The sequence below is a fragment of the Pleurodeles waltl genome, chromosome 7 (assembly GCF_031143425.1).
Source record: "Pleurodeles waltl isolate 20211129_DDA chromosome 7, aPleWal1.hap1.20221129, whole genome shotgun sequence".
Classification (NCBI taxonomy): domain Eukaryota; kingdom Metazoa; phylum Chordata; class Amphibia; order Caudata; family Salamandridae; genus Pleurodeles; species Pleurodeles waltl.
The window spans coordinates 218,428,776-218,444,361 of NC_090446.1; positions in this window are offsets into that span (position 1 = coordinate 218,428,776).

A 15,586-nucleotide genomic window follows, 5' to 3' on the forward strand; every position below is an offset into this window, starting at 1 on the left:
CAAATCAAGGAGGAGCAGCACAAGAATAAACAGTCAAAAAAAAAAATGGAGGAACAGGCCCAAGTTCAACAGACTGATGACATTGAGGAGATGATTGCCAAAATAAAGAGAGAAGTAGAAACGAGGGGCAAAGACTGGCTGCGGCAAAAAATGGCCGATGGGGGCGATGCAGCAGCAGGACCAAGTAAGGAGGGAACTTCCCTGCAAAACCCTGGGAAACGTCAGAGAAGCGACATCAAAGTGTCCAAGAAGGTGACTATAAGGAAGGAGCCTCAAACTGTCGCCAGCGCAACAGCCACAGAGCCCAGCAGTAAGGGAACGGAGAAGATGGCAGAGGATAGACAGGTTCAGAAGTTTAGCGCCCGTGGCCCGAATGGAAATGACACCCTTTTCAGAGGAGATATGGGAACTCGCCGTTCAGACCTGTCCATACTAGTGGAGAAAGCCCTTGCACCAGACACTGCCAAACGCTACAACACGTACACCAGTAGAGTGATGCAGTTAGGAAGGTTACAGTCTCATGGTGACCCAGAAGCCACAGCGCAGGCAGTTGAAAGATTTATTGAGTGGACATACCTTCAGAAAAAGAGCAAGTCATGGGCCCAGGGGCACCTAGAAGCAATAGCCCATTTTTCAAAATTAGCAACACGTAGGGTCCCTCCTGCCTCTCATTACATCAAGACTGCCATGAAAGGATGGAAACGGCTTGAAGGAAAGAAACAGGACACAAGGCGCCCTTTAGATTTTGAACAACTAAGGGGAATAATCGACGCAATGGAAGAGGTGGCAGATAATCACTGCGAATGGGCATTATTCAGAGCAGCTTTCGCAATTGCTTTCTTCGGGGCTTTCAGGATCAGCGAGATCGCAGCACCAGCAAAGAGGGAAGCAGGGTGTCCTGCCTTCAGGCGCCAGATATTAGGCTAGAGGAGGGAAAAGTCCATCTTCTACTTAGGAGATCCATTACAGTCCAGACAGGCAAAGGAGTGAGGGTGCACATCAGCTGCATAGAGAATACAAAATACTGCCCAGTATTACTACTTAGGCAGTAGGACTACTTGGCAGTTCGGCCCCCTCTTCATACACAGTAATGGTGACTTGATGAGCAAATACCAATTCACAACGGTCATGCACAAAGCTCTTAGTCATGCAGGCTATGCCCCCACTAATTTTGGGCCCCATTCATTCAGGATCAAGGCAGCCACAACAGCGGCCCATCATGGGCTGCCAGAAGAAGACATCATGCCAGTAGGTAGATGGTGCTCCTCCTCTTACAAAAGATACATACGCAACCAATGACTATGAACAGAGCACGAGGCCCCACCTCGACAAGTGACAGCATTTTTGTTTTGTTGACAGGAACCCAGCCCAGAACGGTGTGAGTGGTTGGGCATTCATTCGTCCACAGAATGGGGGTGTGGTGGAATCAAGGCGGAGGTCAAAGGAAGGGCCTGGAGGCGAACAGACATCAAATGGTGGGAGTAGCCAGGAATAAAATGGGCCCAGCTATCGGCAACACTTAAATGGCTAAGCGCCGCAGCAATACACACCCGGAGGTGTTGATCATTCACTTAGGGGGCAACGACCTGGCCCAACTGGGCAGAAAAGACCTCCTCAACGACATTCGGTTGGGTCTAACAGAGACAGCAAGGGCTTTTGGCCAGATCACCATAATGTGGTCTGAGATCATACCCAGGTTCAGGTGGCAGGGGCTGAATCCAACAGCACAGTGGATAACTCCAAGCGGAAGCTGAATATTGCAGTCAGCAAATACTGCTCAAGCAATGGGTTGGAGAGCATCAGACACGGCCTCATTCACCCAAGGCGCCCGGAACTATACACCTCAGATGGGATGCATCTATCAAAGAAAGGCATGGAGATTTTCTGGGAGAATCTATGGGCAGCCATGGTCCAGGCGGGCTGCTTAAAAATAATAATAATAATAATAATAATAATAATAATAATAATGATAATAATAATAATGATAATAATAATAAGGGGAAAGGAGAAATAAGGAACACTTGGGGGAGACGCCAGGCGGCGTGGAAAAAAGAAAGGGGAAGAATTGTTGGCATTAAGGCTCACCTGGTAAGGCGGTGGGCCAAAACAGGGGTCACTCACCTGGGGATGTCTCACAGCAGGGTGAATGTGGCCGGCAGGGGGAGTAAGTGGAGCACAGCACTCACAGCCCAGACCCACGGGATGGGCGGCAGGGCACAGACACAAAGCATGGTAGCGAGTTGGGCCTAAACAAAACATTAGGCTAACCCCCCTCACAAACAACGACAAAACCAACAATATGCCAAGGACATCCCCTCAAGCGGCATGTATGATTGCCTAAAAAGGAAAGAGACAGAAAACAGTCCAGTCCTAACTTCTGCTTGGCTTGAGATATTTCACCTTTGGAGTTATGACCTAACAGCAAATGTATAATTTTGATGGCCTGTCACTTGTGATTGATTTATGACCTTGTTGCAATGATTTAGAACTTGCATGTTTAATGTTACTCATTTTACTCTGAAACTCACTAAAGTTTACAACTAACGTTTGCATTGGTGATCATGCATGCTTAAATAAAATTGCGGCCTTGTACAGCCCATAAGTATATGAGTTTTAATATTAAGATAATACTGATGCAACTTAAGGGGACTGGAGTGTTCCAAGTGCGGGAGTTCTGAAACTCCATGGAGTCTGTTAGATGCAGGAGAGTTGGAGACAACCATGACCCAGCGCACTAAAGAGCCCATTGGGCTGGATGATCTAATTGCTGAGCAGCAGACATGGGGACTGGCAGGGCATAGAGCCAAGAGTGCCAATCCTGGGTCGCCCTGGAGACTGTAGGCGCAAGCAGAGTATCAGCAGCATTAACACATTGTCAATAACAACCCAACCCCAGCCAAAGTGGCAGAGGATGAAATCAGCAATTGGGAGAACTCTCTGGGCCTGCAGTGGCCGCTGGAATGACAGTGGAGGCAGCGGGGGAGGGGGGGTTGAGGGGAGGCATTAACACCTTGAAGGCTACACTGCAAGAAATCACAGAATATGTGAGATACTTGGAATACAGAGTGTAGGACTCTGTGGGTTGCTTCCATCACATCAACAAAGTAGTCGGACTATGGAAAGATGGGGAAGGTAATGATAGATCATTTAGGAAGGTGATTTGGAACTAAGGTGGCATACCTAACAGGGCTGGCTTTTTGGTGGTGCGAGAGGTGCGGCAGCACCGGGTGCTGACCTCAAGTGGGCGCTGTGTTTAGACATAACTTCAGAAACTTGCGATTTAAAAGCACCTGCTGAAAAGTTCCTTGTGCGTACAGCCTTCAGGAAACAATTAAAATGTCAAGATACCTCTTGTGATTAATGTTCATGCTAGGGAGAAAGATGGGAGTTTTATCTAGCGGCAGCTTTGACTCAACATAAAGTACATACAGCGTTAATATGCCAGCTGCAAAAAACAGAACTATGGGGCATATTTAAGAAAAGTGGTTCTGCACATAGTGCAGAGTCACTTTTTTTGCCCTCCTTAGTGTCCCCCTAACGCCACCATGTGTACGTCATATTTAAAATACGGCGCCCCATGGCGGTAGTTAGGGGACTAGCGTCAGAATTTTTTTAAGCACCCAGAGGCTCATTGTAACCAATGGAATCCTCCTTTTAATGCCTTCTCTGAGCAGGCGTTAAAAGTGACGGAAAACAAATGACAGATTTCTTTGCGCCATTTTTTTGGTCCCCCTAACTGGGGATGCCCTCTTTGCATACATTATGCCTTGCGCAGGCATAATGTAGCGCAAAGGGTTACAAAGTGGTGCAATGCATGCATTGCGTCACTTTGTAAATATGGCGCAGCATTTTTGGCCTTCTAACACCACATTAGCGGGAAAAAATGACACCAATGTGGTGTTAGAATGGTACTAGGGGCACTTAAATATGCCCCTAAGGGGCATAGTGCTGTGGCACTTTTCTTGTGCCCCTTAGCGCCCCCTTAACACCACTATGTGTGCGCTGTATTTAAAATACGGCAAACCATGGCGGTAGTTAGGGGACTAGCGTCAGAATTCTTTACGTTAGTCAGGCGCTTTTTAGGATTAGCGTAAAAAATGTTGATGCGAATCCTGTGAAGCACCCAGATGCTCATTGTAACCAATGAAAGCCTCCTTTTAACGCCAGCTCTGAGCAGGCATTAAAAGTTCCGAAAAAAATGACGCAAAGAAATCTGTCAGATTTCTTTGCGCAATTTATTTGGTCCCCCTAACAGGGAGAATGTCACGTTTGCATACATTATGCCTGGCGCAGGCATAATGTAGCTCAAATGGTTACAAAGTAGCGCAATACATGGATTGTGCCACTTTGTAAATATGGCACGTTGTTTTTGGCCTTCTAATGCTACATTAGCTTTAAAAAATTACGCTAATGTGGCGTTAGAATGGCGCTGCGGCTTTTAAATATGCCCCTATATTTTATGCGGATAGCTGAGTGGATAAGTAAATCCAGCCTTTACAAGTGCTTTAAAACACATGAATGTATGTGAAAGGGGAGCGATGGAGAGATGAGGGGCACATTTGCGGGTGGTAGTGAGTGAAACCGAGGAGGAGGTCATGGGGTGGGGGGAGCCAAAATAAACTGTCACACAGGGCTCCACCAGTCCTAAAGCCGGCCCTGATCCCTAAGACTGACAAAATTCTATGCAACGGAGAAAGCACACATGGTACCAGGTCAGAGTCTACCCACTAGATCAGTGTTGCACTCCTGCATTTTCACGATAGAGACACTGCACTACAAAAGGCCCTCAGCTTTGGCCAATTTATAATGGAGAACAACATGGTGGTGAGGTTCCCCGACTACACAGCTGCAAAGCTGCAGTTCAACAGCACTTACCATCTTTTTTAGAAGTAAAGAAGTCTCTATTAGCAGTGGGGGTGCAATACATCTTGCTGTTTCTATCAAAACTGAAGATAATTGATTGTGATAAAGCAAGCCACGTCGCTAAGCCAAAAGAGGTGTCAGATGGTCTGGAGATGCTTACAAATGCAATAAACAGCACTTAACATAACAGAAGAAAGGCATTCAGACAACATGGCTTAAAAAGGCCAAAAAGGATCCAATCCAGGGCTAAAAAGGGGGCAACATTGGCATTAGTGAGTGTATAACAGATGAGAATCTCCATGGGGCATCCGGAAAACCCTGCCTCATTAAGCCCAGAATCAGGCCCTGACCACTCGCAGTTGGAACATGCAGAGCTTCTGCTTACCACTTTGAGGTCTGTGGATGACTTGTGATTGCGCTGAATTGAGAGCTTGATTTGGAGTTTTGGAAGCAGGTACAAACGTGACAGATAGCATGTCCACCTTATTATGAGTACTATAGAAGGTATTGCACGTGCAATAAGGTGGTTAGGATAGCCATCACATTTGTGATGGAGAACTCGCCCGCCAAATTCTAATTCAGGCACTAAGATACTAACTTACAACAGTGCTATTGGGAGACCTATGGCTAGGGAGGCTTGCATCAGTAGTCGACATTCTCAGGTTGATCAAATTAGGGTGCACTCATATCAAGTTACATTGAACAAGGTAAGTGTGGCCAGGCCTCCACCCACCTCAATGAAGATTTGTGTTTTTTGCAATAGGATTCATTGGATGGACAGCCCTGGCTACTCTGCTTTGGGGAATGGGAGTTGGGATATTGTAAACGAAGGTTGAGAGCTGGTATCATATGAGTTTACACAGACATAAGGGATCAGGGGCCATTATTTGGAATCCCATGTATATGGGGGAGGTGTGCGGGACAACTGTAGGCACAGAGAGCAGGTAGATGCACAATATACTTAGGAAAGGCCGAGACTACCCTAAATAGATATAAACTCCTCACATGGAATGTTTGGGGAGTGGTTTCCATAACTAAGCAACTAAAGATCTGCTCACACACTTAAAACAAGAGACAGTAAAAACATAGCATAGATAGAGTGACCAAATGCACACCAGAGGGTACTCTTCATACTGAATTGTTCAGGTTTGACAAGGGATTTTCTTCACTCTTTTTGACACATCTATAGATAAGTGAATATGTGATAGTTATGGGGACGTTGGATGGCATGGGTGTAGTTCTTTACTCTACCATCTCAGAGCCAGTTGCCAAAAACCCTCACATTCCATTGTTGTCAGGTGGAGTCTAACAGTGTGGTGAACACTGACTTTGACCACTCAAATCATCCACTATCCGGCACTATGGATGAAAAGGCTGCACGCTATTGAACATTAAGACAGAGTATTGGGAACTTTTGGAGCCATGGTGAAAGCAATATGCTGGAATTGTAGAATATTCATTCTACTCCCTGATATACAACCTGCATGTCACATTAAATTGTGTACTGTCCTCCACTAATTTACAACATATGGTCACACAAAGAATTCCTGGATAGGCTTTTATCTAATCACAACCCCCTACTGGTGGGTTTGATATGGGGGAGGCAATGCACAGCTATTAGACCTAGCATCTTTTGACGTGGTTTCTCCTGAATTTTTGTTCCTGACCTCCTGTTATAACTGGGTGATGTACTTCATTTTTGCTGGCTTTATGACTGCTATCCAGTGCTAAAGTGGATGTGCTCTGTGTCTAAAACATGATGACATTGCTCTCCATGATTGGCATATTTGCTTTGCTAGTATGTCCCTAGTAAAGAGCACTATGGGGATCATTCTGACCCTGGCGGCCGGTGACCGCCAGGGTCACCGACCACGGGAGCACCGCCAACAGGCTGGCGGTGCTCCCAAGGGCATTCTGACCGCGGCGGTTCAGCCGCGGCCAGAAAGGGTAAACCGGCGGTCTCCCGCCGGTTTACCACTGCCCTACAGAATCCTCCATGGCTGCGGAGTGCGCTCCGCAGCCATGGGGATTCTGACACCCCCTACCGCCATCCTGTTCCTGGCGGGTCTCCCGCCAGGAACAGGATGGCGGTAGGGGGTGCTGCGGGGCCCCCGTAAGAGGGCCCCGCAAAGTATTTCAGTGTCTGCAAAGCAGACACTGAAATACGCGACGGGTGCAACTGCACCCGTCGCACCTTCCCACTACGCCGGCTCCATTCGGAGCCGGCGTCCTCGTGGGAAGGTCGATTTGCCCTGGGCTGGCGGGCGGCCTTTTGGCGGCCGCCCGCCAGCCCAGGGCAAATCCCAAAATACCCTCAGCGGTCTTTTGACCGCGGAGCAGTATTTTGGAGGGGGAACATTGGCGGGCGGCCTCCGGCGCCCGCCAATGTTAGAATCACCCCCTCTGTGTGCTCTGGGTCTGTAAGTCAAATGCTACCAGTGGACCTGCGAAGGCAAAAAGAATAGATGATGGAAGGAATGCTGAACAATGTAAACATCCACCCAGAGTCACAAAGATCTTGGTTTAATCCATTGTTTTTTGCCTACCACATCATCCCGCTTTGGACCCTGCCACATGCAAATCAGTCTTGACCCTGCTCCCCAGGGGAACAGTCCAGCCTGAACTGCCAGGCCAGGTACTCCCTGGACTAGAAAAAAGCATCCTGGGACAGGTTTTAGGGCATCCCCCTCATCAGCGAGGCTAGCTTGAATCCAGTGGCACAGTGAGCACGGGACCCACGCCTATCTGAAAATACCACTTTTAGAAAGTTGACATTTTCTTACTTTAACCATTTTGTGCCTTAGCCTGCCTCCAATCTACGTCTGGTCTGTGAAACGTCTAGGTGACAGCTCATCTGTGCATTCCATCCAGATAGCCAGATAACACAGGACACTCCACTGCCCCTGCATTCCATCTGCATACTGGTGGGTCTTCCTGGGAAGGAAAGGTGTTTGGGCTCTCACTCACACTTCAAAAGGTAGTGAGCTGACCCCACACCAGGGACTGATAACCCACCTACCACCACCACAGACCTCCTGGCAGACAGGAATGGGCTGAAAGGGAACTAGGCACTTCAAAACCACCCTTTGAAGTCTCCCTTACTTCAAAGGCACATGTGCGTATAAGTACTGGGCCTCTAATACCATATAGGAGGAACACTTCTGGTCTTAGGCCATTCTACCAGGAAGAAGGATTGCAGTGTTGTCAGCAGGGACTACCACTTTGCTGTTTGCTTTGCTATGTTGGCTTGCTGCCTGCTACTTCTTGCCTAGGAATGAGAGGACTGGACTTAACTCTCTACATCCTACAATTTAAAGATTCTCCAAGGGCCTGACTGAGCTTGTCTCCTATTTCTGAAGTCTCAGAAACATCAAAGACTTCACCTGCAGCTTGCCGTCAGCACCTGGGGCTCCTCTGCCGTGAGCCTTGCTCTGCCAAGTGGTGCCAAATCTAGCATTGGACTTGGAGGTGAGTGTGGTGCTCCAACACAAGAACTGACGCAATGACATTGGCGCATCACTTGGAACTGATGCATCCAGCTGCAGAAATGCTGCTTTGCTGCTGCCTGCACTGAAACCTCGGATATCAGTCGCTGACTGCCTGATGCAACAAACCCAACCTACAATGCAGCCCTGCTTGGTGGACTTAGCACCAACTCATCGGTACCAGTATTCTTCGCATCCGGACATCGGTGCATCAACGACGTTGCCTGATCAGGAAACGATGCATCGCCAGAAAGTGTGACGCATCCTCTCCTCTGGATCAATGCATCGTCACTGAGCATCAAAGCAGTAAAGGTACTGTCAGCAGGTTTGCGAGACTCCTGTACCCGGTGCACACTCCATTGCGGTCAGACTGCACTTTTGAATTCGCCCCGGTCCAGCATGACCAGATAGTTCCGGATGGAGCTACTGTCTTCTAAGCACTGCATTGTGATTGAATCTTGGAAAATTCATAACTTGACTTGTGTATATTGGATATATGTTGTTTTGGTCTTGTTTTACTCAGTGAAATATTGGCTATTTGTCTAAACTGGTGTGGAGTTCTTATGTGATGTTTTCACTGTTGCTGTGTATGTGCATAAATACTTTACACATTGCCTCTTTAGTTACGCCTGAGTTCTCTAAGTTACCAGACGGTGAGCACAGGTAAATTTTTAGTGTGTATCTTACTTGCCCTGACTAGGATTGTGGTCCCTACTTGGACTGAGTGCAAACCCCTACCAACTAGAGACCTGATTTGTAACAACAGCACCCCTTACTCAGAAGCTGCAGGGTGACATGCAAAATGACTAGCCCTTTACAGAGTTCCTGAGAGACGGCATACAACAATTACTTCAGGAATAGTGAAGGCACTGATACACTATTAAAGTGAGAAGCCTTCAATGCAATAATAAGGGGCCACCCTATTAAATCCGTGGCAGGGGTCTTGAAATCCTGGAAGTAGATTAGAATGGTCTCTATACAAATCTATCTGGGCTTTGGGCATTATTAATTGTTGATCCAACACAGCAAAGACCATTTTGTCTGAGAAAGAGAAATATGCCACAGTGTTTGAAAAATGTTGATACCTTAACCATGACGAAAACATGGTGAGCACTCATTCTAAGGGTGATAATGTGGAACATTTCCTTGCATGGCTGAAAAAAAAACCTCCTCAAAGAGGCTCGCCAATAGCATTTGTTGAATTTGGATTAGGCAATATGTTCTTTAACCAGGTTGAGTTAATAACACATTCTTAGATTCCTATAATGATTGTTATAGGCTAATGAACCTAGCTTCCCAGACCCATATTGAAGCCCACTTGGACAAAATGTTCCTAACCTGGGTACTTCCCCCACTTGGTAGAGATAATAAACCAACCAATAATGAAGTCAACATTAAAGAAAGCCGTAAGGGGCATAACCCTAAGGAAAACCTCAGGATGTGCTAGTTTTCTCATGGATTTTTTGATCTAGCCTATTCTCATCTGCTGGCCCCTGTATTACCGCAGCTGTTCTTCACAGCTTCAAAGAAAGGGCAGTTACCTAGCATGCTGAGTGGGGATTTAATTGTATCTCTCCTCAAATCAAGCGGAGATCCCATGCATAGATCCACCTACAGGCCTCTTTTGATCATGAACTCCAAATACAAAATATTTGGTAGACAATTAGTTGAAAGACTTATAATACATGGTGTTTCTGCCCTTTGTCAACGTTGATCAGAACCAATTCATCATAATCTTCTATGGTAATGAACATCAAGTGCCTATTTGGAAACCTCAAGGAAGTGCATCATACAGTAAAGTGCTCAATTGCAATATCGATTGAGGTGAAAATGTATTTGGGAAAGTTATTTGGCAATACATATTAAAGGTGCTCAGATGAATGTCCTAGAGAAGATAATATTCCACTTGGGTTCCCCATAAAATACCGTTCCTATTGCTAGTTTTCCTCTCAGGTAAAATAACTCCCACCAATTATGGCATATATGGAGGCACTCAGCAAAGGTGCTCTATATTCCTTGTGCTATTTGCTCTGCCAGCAGAACACCTTGTTAGTGTGACAAGGACAGAAGATACACCCCTGACAGATGATAAACAAATCTTCTTACTCTATGCAGATGACCTCTTTTTCTTCTTGCAAGATGAACACATTGGGCTAGGCAGCAGGGTTGACACCTTCAATGTATTCGACCACATGTAGGGCTTCTAAGGAACTTGGGCCAAGATCTGCTTGTCCCTATTTTTCAAACATTTTTATGACCTCTAAGGTACAAGCTCTAGACATACCTTGGGACCACACAGCTTCAGCTGTCTGGGGTATTGATTTATAACTCAAACAAACGCCTATTTAAAGGGAACTTGGGCATGTCGATAGTGGTTCCAGGAACTGTGTGGAATTTTGAAAAACATTAGCCCCAGAAGTCATGGAGGGTATAGCCGTTACAAAATTGATAATGCTTTCATGCTAGCAATATCACTTCACCAGCCTAACCATATGGATTCCGAAATTATTATTTAGGAAATTGGATACACTGGTGTCAGACTTGATATGGTGCATGTATAGGCATTGGTTGGCATTGGTTAAACAGAACCCTCAATGACTAAAAGTGATCTAGGAGCACCAGATTTTTTATTACATTATCTGGCGACACAGCCTCAGTAGTTAGGATGATGGCTGGATGGAGCCTATCTAGCTGACATGGGATTCCTGTCAGAAACAATACATTAAAGAGTATTAAATAATATGTTAATAATTAAACGGTCGTCAACTGCTGGGGAATCTCCCTTCCGACTGTGAAATGGTCTATAATGCTGGAACAATTGCCTGTAAAAAAAAACATTGAATCTCAACCTATTCACGGCTCCTACACTGGTGAAGCTCTCAGGCTCCCGTGGACTTTACATAAAAAGATAATTCGGTGGTTGGAATATCTATAGACCTGGAGAAAGTGGGGAACTGTTACTTCTCAGGCTCATTAAACTCCGTTCAAAGCTCGACAGACTAAGACAGACTCCCTTTGGGACAGTTCATGCAATACAAGGCATAGAGGAACATCTTCCACAGAATATAGGGCATGGTGGAAGATGAACCACACAGACACGAGGTACTGAAATTACTGAATAAGACGGGGACAGCAGATGGCTGGTAAGGTGGTTTTATGGAGAATTTCTTAACATAACAAAAACAATCTTAATTAGTTAACGGCAAGATGGGACAGAGGCCTAAGGAAGGAATTATGTGATGATGAGTGGCAAATGTATTCACTTACACACATAAAGTATCTAGAAATTCTAATTTTAACTATACTTAATTCAATTTATGCATAGGACATACCTTTCAACTTGCCCCAGATGCTTATGAGACAAAGTAGGATTCTACACATGAGAAGGGAATGTCCAGAGAGAAGACAATTGAAGATGCATTCTGAGCATCTGATGACACCTACAGAGCAGACTTGGTCATTTCCCATTCCTGAAACCTCAGAAAGTGGGCATTAAATGTGTACACCAGGCCTTTTTTGGGAAAATAGAAAGATTTCAGTATCATTAAAATCCACCCCACCGCTTTGTAAATCGATACAGTGGGTTTAGAGGTGGGCAGAAGACAAGAGCATGGCCCTACCTATGGAGGAAGGGTGGTATGCAGGGTAGACCAATGGCACATATATAGGTTGAAGCTTTACTTTCATTTAAATTGTTACAAATAGAAAAATACGCACCAACAACTCCAGACACTATTCTCCTGACAGAGGTTGAACCCTTGCCCTAAAGCATAAAATAGCTTTCAATATAACTTTAGGTAATCAAAGAGTGGAAGAAGCAGACATATGGAGCGGCCAGTGGGAGTGATACATTCCAATGATCCCCACTGTCTTTCTCTCCCCCGTTCAATAGCATAGCACCTTCGAAAAACTCCCCTATTGAAAAGATGAACAAACCTTGGCCCAAGATTCCTACTTTCATTAACTTCTCTTCACTCACATTGTTTAATGTTTTGTTTGCCTTGTGTTATTTCATACATTACACAGCTCTGCTTGATATCAAATGAAATTGTACTGCAGAAGATAACGGATAAGAATATTGAGATATAATAATAAAGTGAACAAAATATTCAAGACCAAAATAGTGAATGGTAAGTCCATATAGAGTAAGTATTGATTTTCTGTTTGTAAGTGCATATCTACATACCTTGACAATATATACCTGATGCATCATCTTGCACTCAGTAATGCAGAGAAAATTCTTGTGGTGTAGCAAATAAGAATTACGTGATTGCAGATGTAACTACGTGTTGCTCACAACCTCTGAAATGTCAGAAAATATGTTTTTTTTTAAAAACATTTTTAAACAAACATGGGAGTCTGTCAACGGCAGCTAAGGGACTGGATGGCCGGCTTCAAAATGTGAAGGTCAGCTAATAGCTTTCTAGGGTTAAGTATGGACTTCTAAGGATTAGGGAAAGGGCTTTTCAGGATAAGCAGTAGGCATAAAATAGTGTACTGTGGACAAGGAAACTAGAGGACAAGCAGTGGGGATTTAACAGACTCTGAAAAATGGCATAGTTGTCTGAAGGTCACTTGAGGGTGACTCAGGGGTGTTTGGACTAAATATTATGTTGTAAATATCAGGAGACACAAATTTCAGAAATATAATATTGTGGTACAATAATATGGTGAGGCAAGAATATCGCTGTCAATAATATATATTTTTTATGCAAGTAATATTGGTTTTAAGAGTATAGTTGTTTTTAATATCAGTTTCAGAAATATAGTTGTAAAAAATATGTTTTTTAAATTATTTTAATATGTTTTAGTTTATATCTTAATTGTATGTGTCACTATTGTTTAAATAATTTATATTATTCTTTTAATATAATTTGTAATGGTAAGTGATTTAGAATTTTGTATTTACTTGTTAATAGAAATGGTAGCAGGTTGTTCAGTTTGTAGGGGGATATAGGGAAGTTAATTAGGTAATAATTAATTACTCATTAATTAATAATTTTAACCAATTATGTGATTGATATTAATTATGTAAATTATGTCATTCTGATTTAGCATAGTTATATTTTAAGTGCGGGTTGCTATGTTTGTAGAGTGTTGGGTGGGAAGTTATATATGCAATAATTAACAGTTAATTTTAATTATAGAATGAATTATTTGATTATTAATTATATACATTTTCTAATATTTTAGTTATATTTAAGGTGTGGGTTGCTACATTTGTATGTGTATATTGTGGGGAGTTAATGACAATAATTAATTAACAATTAATTAATAATTGTTTATTCATTATGTAATCAATTATCAATTATTTAGATTGTGGTATACTTATTCATTTTAGTTTTTTTATAAGTACGGGCTGGTAGGTTTATAGGGATATAGGTTGGGAAGGTAATTACATAACAATCGAAGATTTTATATTGATAATTATTTAACTGGTTATTAATTGTGTCATTTAAAAAAAAAATTAAGATATATATTGAATGTATCCTCCCCCTCCAAAGTCCAACACTTTTCCTACTGTTGTCCTGTTTGGAGTACGAATAGTAAATTTATACCCTTTAAAGTGCAACACATTCCCTACTGTTGTGCTGTTTGGAGTAGGAATAGTAAATGTAACCCATCCAAAGTCTAACACTTTCCCTACTGTTGTGTTGGTTGGACTAGGAATAGTAAACTTAACCCTTCCAAAGGCCAACACTTTCTCTACTGTTATGCTGACTGGAGTAGAAATAGTAAATCTAACCTCTCTGAAGTCCAGCACGTTCCCTACTGTTGTGCTGCTTGGAGAGGGAATAGTAAATTTAACCCCCTGAAAATCTGACACTTTTGTTAATGTTGCTATGTTTGGAGTTTGAATAGTAAATTTAACTTCTTTAAAGTCCAACATTTTTACTACCCTTGTGGTGACTTACAGTTGCTTAGATTGGAGTGGGAGTAATAAATGTAACTTCTCCAAAGTCCAACACTTGACCTACTGTTGCACAGATCAAAGTAGGAATAGTAAATCCAAACCTTCCAAAGTCCTACGTTTTCCCTACTGTTGTATTGACTGCAGTAGGAATAGTAAATTAAACCTCTCCGAAGTCTAACACTTTCCCTACTGCTGCATTATTTGGAGTGGGAATAGATAATCTTACTCCTTTGAAGTCTACCATTTTGCATACTGTTGCGCTGTTTAGAGTGGGAAAAGTAAATTTAACCCCTCTGAAATTCAACACTTTCCCTACTGTTGCATGACCTGGAGTGGGAATAGTATATTTATTTTATGTCTTTATATTTTAAATATTTTTATTTTATTTTATAGTTTTTGTAATTGTGTTCTTCAAATGTTATATATTTTATTTATTTTGTAATTTATTATTTTGCAATTGAATTAATATTTTAAAATGTTAACTAAATTTAGATGAATAGATGTGTATATATATTTATTTACATATATACATATATATACACATATATGCTTTTCATTGTAGTACATTTAAAAGAAATACAAATTAAATGTGATATGATGTAAATGTATATATTTTATATCACATTAATTGTGTTACACTTTATAAATATATTTAAACACACATACACATCTATGTATATGTGTGTGTGTTTATATAAGTATATATTTATATATAGTATATTATGTATTAGTGGACTTTATGTAATTAACATTATATTAATGTTATATACTAAAATATTTAAGATTTACTACTTTAACATCTATATATATAAAAACATGTTTGTGTGTGTTTTTAGAAGATATAAGTGTTAAATGATATTTTATTTCCAATATCTTTGTACTTAGCATCATAAGTATAGGGACACAATATTTTGGTAAGCGATATGTTTGAAACAATATTTGTGTCAAACAATATTGTGTCAGTGATCCAACTCAGGACTAATGAAGGCTGAGTGCTAGCAAAGGATTTCTGTGGATCGATGGTCAACTGACCAAGCGGTGGCTGAGGATGTCCAGGGCAGGCATTGCATATGAAAAGGTGGCTAAAGACTATCTTATGGTTGCCTAAGGCTTAATATGGAATCTATTTGGTTGCCTGATCTCTGTATTTGCCTGTTGAGAGCCAATGAGGGCCAGATGAGAATCTGTGAGAGCTGACAGAAATAATACGAGTGCCAAAAAACAGCCCCTGAGAATCAGCAGAAAGTCACTTATGGCAAGCTGAGACCCTCTTGTGAGCTTGCTGATACTGACTGAGAGCTGGCTAAAGGACTCCCAGGAGCCA